Source organism: Thalassophryne amazonica, chromosome 14, assembly GCF_902500255.1.
Source record: "Thalassophryne amazonica chromosome 14, fThaAma1.1, whole genome shotgun sequence".
Lineage (NCBI taxonomy): Eukaryota > Metazoa > Chordata > Actinopteri > Batrachoidiformes > Batrachoididae > Thalassophryne > Thalassophryne amazonica.
This window is the reverse complement of record NC_047116.1, coordinates 79901499-79910041: the sequence shown is the minus strand read 5'-3', so window position 1 is coordinate 79910041 and position 8543 is coordinate 79901499.

Here is an 8543-nt window from a genome sequence, read left to right as displayed (position 1 = left end):
AAAACTCAGATAATTATTGGGTGGGTGAAAGGGAATTAATTCCAAATTTGGTCTCATGAACATCCCAATGAAATAAATATGAAAACCAAATATTTCTTATATATTTCATTTAAATATCACCACTTGAAGACAGTTAAACACATACATTAGAAAGACTGAATTGTAAATACAGGGTCAGAAGTAAAAGCCCTTAAGCATATTTAAATAAATACGTTTACTGCTAATGTTTTTTCTTAAGTTACGAGAATGATACAAAAATATTTCAAAGTCACTCAATATCCCTTGGATGTATTTTTTTTAATCAACCAGTAATAAACAAGCAGTATGATATTTTATGGTGATTCTGTTTAGAGCAGGCTCACTTTAAAGAAATCAGAGTACAGCAAATGCACTGTACCGCTATTGCACCATTCTGTCTAATGTTCAAAGCACTTTACAATGATCCTTCACATTGATGCATCTCTCTCTCTCTCACACACACACACACACACACACACACACACACACACACACACACACACACACACACACACACACACACACACACACACACACACACACACACACACACACACACACACAATTTGAACAAAATAATGAGTTTTTATCCAATATGGGTCAAACCTGGTGAAATGACTGAATGATTGAGGGCAAACCAAGGACAACTTGATTTGATTTTGGAAAAAATAAAATAAAGATCACAAGGGCAACATCAAAATTTGAGTCCATAGAGATACAGAAATTGTTATTATTTAATCCATTTTTAATGCATTGAATTAAAAATGTACGATTTCTTCTTTGCACACAAGTCTTATTTGTGTCATACTTTGTACACATTTTTTTTAAATCCATAAAATAAATGAGCACTTTCCCTTTGCCAAGGTAATCTGTCCACCTGACCTCTTTGGCATTGCACCATGCAGATTAAACAACATGATTACTGTGCGTTAGACTGGTCCTGAATGTTCATTTCACAAATGTAAGCCACCTCTATTGTCAAATATGGATGTACATCTAACCAGCCTCACAAATGCACACCATGTGTAACAACACCAACCCTGGACCCATCTTGCTTATTCACCTAAAAGTAAGTCCTTTCGGCTGCTCCCTTATTTGCACTCGTTTCGCACTTGCACAGGTTTTACGCCGGATGCCCTTCCTGATGCAACTCCACATTACATGGAGAAATGTGGCAGGGGTGGGATTTGAACCTGGAACCTTCTGCACTGAAACCAAGTGCGTTAACCACTTGGCCACCACCCCTGCACTTATTCATCTAATAAAGCGCTTTTATTCAAGACCACTTGCACATTTTGGAGTGACCTTTTATTGTGCCCAGTCCAGTGCATATCTGTGCCATAATCATGCTGCCTAATCAGCATTTGCACACCTGCCAGGTGGATGGATTTTCTTGTCAAAAATGGAAGTGCTCACTAACAACTTCTGCTGGTGGTTGGCTCTCACTGTGGTATTGTATCACTTCCTGTTCCGGAGCACAGTGGTGTTTTGCTGTATCTGTTAGCTGTTTAATCTGCGCAGTTAGATTGATCTAGATAACGATTTGTTTCACAGTGTAATCTTCACGTGCCTTAACTAAAGCACTCCGTGAATCACCTCTAAATTATTTACACATTATTCACTTTGTGTGTTTTTAGGAATCCGCTAGCTTAGCGCAGCTACTAGCTCTTAGCCGGTTTAGCATGGCGGCTTCTCCTGTCTCTCCCGCACTTTTCTGCTCTGGGTGTGAAATGTTTAGTTATTCCTCGGCCTCCTTTAGCAGTAATGGTACTTGTAATAAGTGTAGCTTTTTCGTAGCTTTGGAGGCCAGGCTGGGCAAATTGGAGACTCGGCTCCGCACCGTGGAAAATCCTACAGCTAGCCAGGCCCCTGTAGTCGGTGCGGACCAAGGTAGCTTAGCCGCCGTTAGTTTCCCTCTGGCAGACCCCGAGTAGCCGGGAAAGCAGGCCGACTGGGTGACTGTGAGGAGGAAGCGTAGTCCTAAACAGAAGCCCAGTGTACACCGCCAACCATTTCTCACCGTTTTTCCCCACTCGACGACACACCCGCAGAGGATCAAACTCTGGTTATTGGCGACTCTGTTTTGAGAAATGTGAAGTTAGCGACACCAGCAACCATAGTCAATTGTCTTCCGGGGGCCAGAGCAGGCGACATTGAAGGAAATTTCAAACTGCCGCCTAAGGCTAAGCGTAAATTTGGTAAGATTGTAATTCACGTCGGCAGTAATGACACCAGGTTACGCCAATGCATAAAATTAACATTGAATCGTGTGTAACTTTGCAAAAACAATGTCGGACTCTGTAGTTTTCTCTGGGCCCCTCCCCAATCGGACCGGGAGTGACATGTTTAGCCGCATGTTCTCCTTGAATTGCTGGCTGTCTGAGTGGTGTCCAAAAAATGAGGTGGGCTTCATAGATAATTGGCAAAGCTTCTGGGGAAAACCTGGTCTTGTTAGGAGAGACGGCATCCATCCCACTTTGGATGGAGCAGCTCTCATTTCTATAAATCTGGCCAATTTTCTTAAATCCTCCAAACCGTGACTATCCAGGGTTGGGACCAGGAAGCAGAGTTGTAGTCTTACACACCTCTCTGCAGCTTCTCTCCCCCTGCCATCCCCTCATTACCCCATCCCCGTAGAGACGGTGCCTGCTCCCAGACCACCAATAACCAGCAAAAATCTATTTAAGCATAAAAATTCAAAAAGAAAAAATAATATAGCACCTTCAACTGCACCACAGACTAAAACAGTTAAATGTGGTCTATTAAACATTAGGTCTCTCTCTTCTAAGTCCCTGTTAGTAAATGATATAATAATTGATCAACATATTGATTTATTCTGCCTTACAGAAACCTGGTTACAGCAGGATGAATATGTTAGTTTAAATGAGTCAACACCCCGGAATCACACTAACTGCCAGAATGCTCGTAGCACGGGCCGAGGCGGAAGATTAGCAGCAATCTTCCATTCCAGTTTATTAATTAATCAAAAACCCAGACAGAGCTTTAATTCATTTGACTTAGTGCTTAGCTCAGATAATTATATTATATAATTATAGTGGGCGATTTTAACATCCACACAGATGCTGAGAATGACAGCCTCAACATTGCATTTAATCTATTATTAGACTCAATTGGCTTTGCTCAAAATGTAAATGAGTCCACCCACCACTTTAATCATATCTTAGATCTTGTTCTGACTTATGGTATGGAAATTGAAGACTTAACAGTATTCCCTGAAAACTCCCTTCTGTCTGATCATTTCTTAATAACATTTACATTTACTCTGATTGTCTACCCAGCAGTGGGGAATAAGTTTCATTACACTAGAAGTCTTTCAAAAAGCACTGTAACTAGGTTTAAGGATATGATTCCTTTTTTATGTTCTCTAATGCCATATACCAACACAGTGTAAGTGAGATAGAGTATCTCATCAATAGTTTTACATCCTCATTGAAGAGAACTTTGGATGCTGTAGCTCCTCTGAAAAAGAGAGCTTTAAATCAGAAGTGCCTGACTCCATGGTATAACTCACAAACTCACAGCTTAAAGCAGATAACCCGTAAGATGGAGAGGAAATGGCGTCTCACTAATTTAGAAGATCTTCACTTAGCCTGGAAAAAGAGTCTGTTGCTCTATAAAAAAGCCCTCCGTAAAGCTAGGACATCTTACTACTCATCACTAATTGAAGAAAATAAGAACAACCCCAGGTTTCTTTTCAGCACTGTAGCCAGGCTGACAAAGAGTCAGAGCTCTATTGAGCCGAGTATTCCTTTAACTTTAACTAGTAATGACTTCATGACTTTCTTTGCTAATAAAATTTTAACTATTAGAGAAAAAATTACTCATAACCATCCCAAAGACGTATCGTTATCTTTGGCTGCTTTCAGTGATGCCGGTATTTGGTTAGACTCTACCATTATTTAATGCTTCGATCTTAAATATGATCAATCTATCTTTATTAGTTGGCTATGTACCGCAGGCTTTTAAGGTGGCAGTAATTAAACCATTACTTAAAAAGCCATCACTTGACCCAGCTATCTTAGCTAATTATAGGCCAATCTCCAACCTTCCTTTTCTCTCAAAAATTCTTGAAAGGGTAGTTGTAAAACAGCTAACTGATCATCTGCAGAGTAATGGTCTATTTGAAGAGTTTCAGTCAGGTTTTAGAATTCATCATAGTACAGAAACAGCATTAGTGAAGGTTACAAATGATCTTCTTATGGCCTCAGACAGTGGACTCATCTCTGTGCTTGTTCTGTTAGACCTCAGTGCTGCTTTTGATACTGTTGACCATAAAATTTTATTACAGAGATTAGAGCATGCCATAGGTATTAAAGGCACTGCGCTGCGGTGGTTTGAATCATATTTGTCTAATAGATTACAATTTGTTCATGTAAATGGGGAATCTTCTTCACAGACTAAAGTTAATTATGGAGTTCCACAAGGTTCTGTGCTAGGACCAATTTTATTCACTTTATACATGCTTCCCTTAGGCAGTATTATTAGACGGTATTGCTTAAATTTTCATTGTTACGCAGATGATACCCAGCTTTATCTATCCATGAAGCCAGAGGACACACACCAATTAGCTAAACTGCAGGATTGTCTTACAGACATAAAGACATGGATGACCTCTAATTTCCTGCTTTTAAACTCAGATAAAACTGAAGTTATTGTACTTGGCCCCACAAATCTTAGAAACATGGTGTCTAACCAGATCCTTACTGTGGATGGCATTACCCTGACCTCTAGTAATACTGTGAGAAATCTTGGAGTCATTTTTGATCAGGATATGTCATTCAAAGCGCATATTAAACAAATATGTAGGACTGCTTTTTTGCATTTACGCAATATCTCTAAAATCAGAAAGGTCTTGTCTCAGAGTGATGCTGAAAAACTAATTCATGCATTTATTTCCTCTAGGCTGGACTATTGTAATTCATTATTATCAGGTTGTCCTAAAAGTTCCCTAAAAAGCCTTCAGTTAATTCAAAATGCTGCAGCTAGAGTACTGACGGGGACTAGAAGGAGAGAGCATATCTCACCCATATTGGCCTCTCTTCATTGGCTTCCTGTTAATTCTAGAATAGAATTTAAAATTCTTCTTCTTACTTATAAGGTTTTGAATAATCAGGTCCCATCTTATCTTAGGGACCTCATAGTACCATATCACCCCAATAGAGCGCTTCGCTCTCAGACTGCAGGCTTACTTGTAGTTCCTAGGGTTTGTTAGAGCAGAATGGGAGGCAGAGCCTTCAGCTTTCAGGCTCCTGTCCTGTGGAACCAGCTCCCAATTCAGATCAGGGAGACAGACACCCTCTCTACTTTTAAGATTAGGCTTAAAACTTTCCTTTTTGCTAAAGCTTATAGTTAGGGCTGGATCAGGTGACCCTGAACCATCCCTTAGTTATGCTGCTATAGACTTAGACTGCTGGGGGGTTCCCATGATGCACTGAGTGTTTCTTTCTCTTTTTGCTCTGTATGCACCACTCTGCATTTAATCATTAGTGATTGATCTCTGCTCCCCTCCACAGCATGTCTTTTTCCTGGTTCTCTCCCTCAGCCCCAACCAGTCCTAGCAGAAGGCTGCCCCTCCCTGAGCCTGGTTCTGCTGGAGGTTTCTTCCTGTTAAAAGGGAGTTTTTCCTTCCCACTGTCGCCAAGTGCTTGCTCACAGGGGGTTGTTTTGACCGTTGGGGTTTTTACGTAATTATTGTATGGCTTTGCCTTACAATATAAAGCGCCTTGGGGCAACTGTTTGTTGTGATTTGGTGCTATATAAATAAAATTGATTGAAATTGATTGATTAACATGAATTTTAACAAATTTGTGAATAAAAATAATGGGAAATAATCATTTTGTCTGTATAAAAGAAATATTTGATTTTTCACTTGAACTCATGAAAAAGGGAATATTTATAATTGCCGTTCTGAGGAACTGGTTAAAGATACACCCATGGCTGCTATTAACACAGTAATTGTGATAGCATCCATCAGTGCAATATCATATGACATCATGCATCACATTTATATTGGTCACATAACCATTGAACTTGATGACCTTGTAAGGTTACTCAAGGCCATGAATGCTTATCTCAAACAGCATGGAGTCAATATGGATGAAACTTGGTGGAACGTTTGTGTGCTAGTCACAGATGAAGTGGTTCCATTTTGGACAAAAGTGATTGAATTTCATGGCCGCATTCTACAAATAATGAATATTTACGAGTGCAATGACAAAAATATTTTCATTCATTGAAAAATGGAAAGTTCCATTCAGCAAGGCACAGGCCACTGAATAAAACATTCCATCTTTCAATGAATGAAAATATTCTTGCATGAATAGAAAATATTCACTATTTGTTTTATATGACACTTAAAGATGAGAACTGTCAATCAATGTTACAACTGCAGTTCATCTGTTTTATTGTATCACAAACACATATTTACAAAAATGTAGTAAATATAATTTCACACTTTAATATGGTATCCATTGATACCATAATCATAAATGATGGTATCAATGGATTAAGGATTATGAATTATGGTGTTTGCATTTATTTGCAAACCCTGATGTCAACCCTGTAAGGTGTGGGTGCTGCACTCCCTGAGAGCCTATTCTTGTTAAACAAGTCCTTCTTTGTGACACTAACTTGTCAGAATGTAATTACAGATATCATAAATTAGACTGTTGTCATAAATAACATAAAAATATCTATCATGATTGTGAATGTTGAAAAAGCTTGCCATAGCCTGTATATGTGTGTGTGTGTGTGTGTGTGTGTGTGTGTGTGTGTGCGTGTGCATGTGCAGCCACACAGTCTGTATTACATCACAGTACTTTACCCTTACAAGCCTTGTCCCATTGTTGCTGTTTCTCAAGGTAGGGTTAGAGTTGCCATAATGTCAAGAGTAATGTGTCAACACTTTGTGCAACAGCACGAGGCTTGCCCAACTTAAGGCGTTCACCTCCAAACGGTTAGATTGACATAATGTTTCTGCATCATTAATACATCATGTGACCCTCAAAAATATATCCTAGATAATTACCCTAAACGTATCTATTCGGACCTGCCAAGCAGAGCAATCAGATCTTTTTGGCTGTGGAACAAAAAGCATGTGAGGGAGGGGTAAAGGTGAGTAACACTTTACCTGGAGCTGCACGGGTGAGTCAGCAACAGCAGCGGCGGCAGCGGCAGCATTCATTCTCTTAGGAAACAGGGAGCACAACAAATCAGTATTGGGCTTATGAGTGATAGGCTGAGGAGACAATCAGTCAAATGAACGTGTGAAGTCAAGGAGGCTCTTCACTTGCTTTCAGGCTTTTTGGTGGAGCCTGGAGCTACTGAGACAAATGACCGCGCTGTCTCCGCTGAGTGTGTGGAAAGAGAGACAGAAAGATGTGTAGTTGTCTTGTCATGTTTTTCCAATACATTCCAAATCTCCACAGCTGGAATGTTAATGACGCTTAGCTGGCGCTGCAGGCCATTAAACACGCTGTTGCTCATTGCACGGCCACACACCCGCTCAGGGGAAACCACAACACGCGCACGCGCTTGTATTTGCACAAATGCATCCATGCGCAGTGAAGGCTGCACCTGACAACTGATAATGCGCCCCCCCCCAACACATAGGAAGGCATGCACACACATATGCACATCAACACAAATATGCCCCCACATACAAGCGTGCATGCACACAACCTCTACAACCTCTAGTTATCAGCTTAAACAAATATTGTCCCTCTGCCCTCCCTCATCTAATTCCACCGCAGGTTGAGGTCATGACAGCTGCCAAGTTGACGGGGTCAACTGGTTTATCGCCAGCAACGGCATTCATTCTTCTAAATCAGCCCGGCCTGCGTTGGCTAATGAATTTATGACTATTCATCGCCTGAGGCCTGGAATTCCTCCGCTTCCCAGTGCTCACGCTGGATCTGTGTCTTGCAAGAATGCACTGCACATGTCAGTGATTGATTTTCCAATCAAATCATCTCATTCAGATATTTGCAATCAGACAGGCAAACGCTGGAGGACTCTGCTGCCATGAAAACACTGAGCGTTGATTTCCACTGTGCATGTTCAAGTTGTGATGCCAGCAGTTTGCATGCTTGGAACACAATAGCATTTGCGGTGTGCGTGGTTTAGGCCCGACCTTTGTTTCTGCTTCCGCAGACTGTGCAGAGGCACTTTTATTCTGAGGATTTATGGTGCAGTCTCTGCAGACTCAGAAGGATTATTCTACCCCCCTACTTCACCCCTACAACCAAAGTCACATTTTGCCCTTTGGAACAACATGTCTGTAAGCACGCTCACAACCACATTACTGGGGGATTTGCAACTTGAAAGCATAATTGTGTGCACTAATGAGCAAAAACTGCATAATCCAATCATTCTTAATGGTTGCATTATGCACTTTATTCATTTTGTGTGGCTAAGAAAGAAAAAAGAACAGCTGACTTGTTGCAACACTTGTAATCATCAGTGACTAGTTACATGTAAAATGACAAAATGTCATTCTCTTTGTC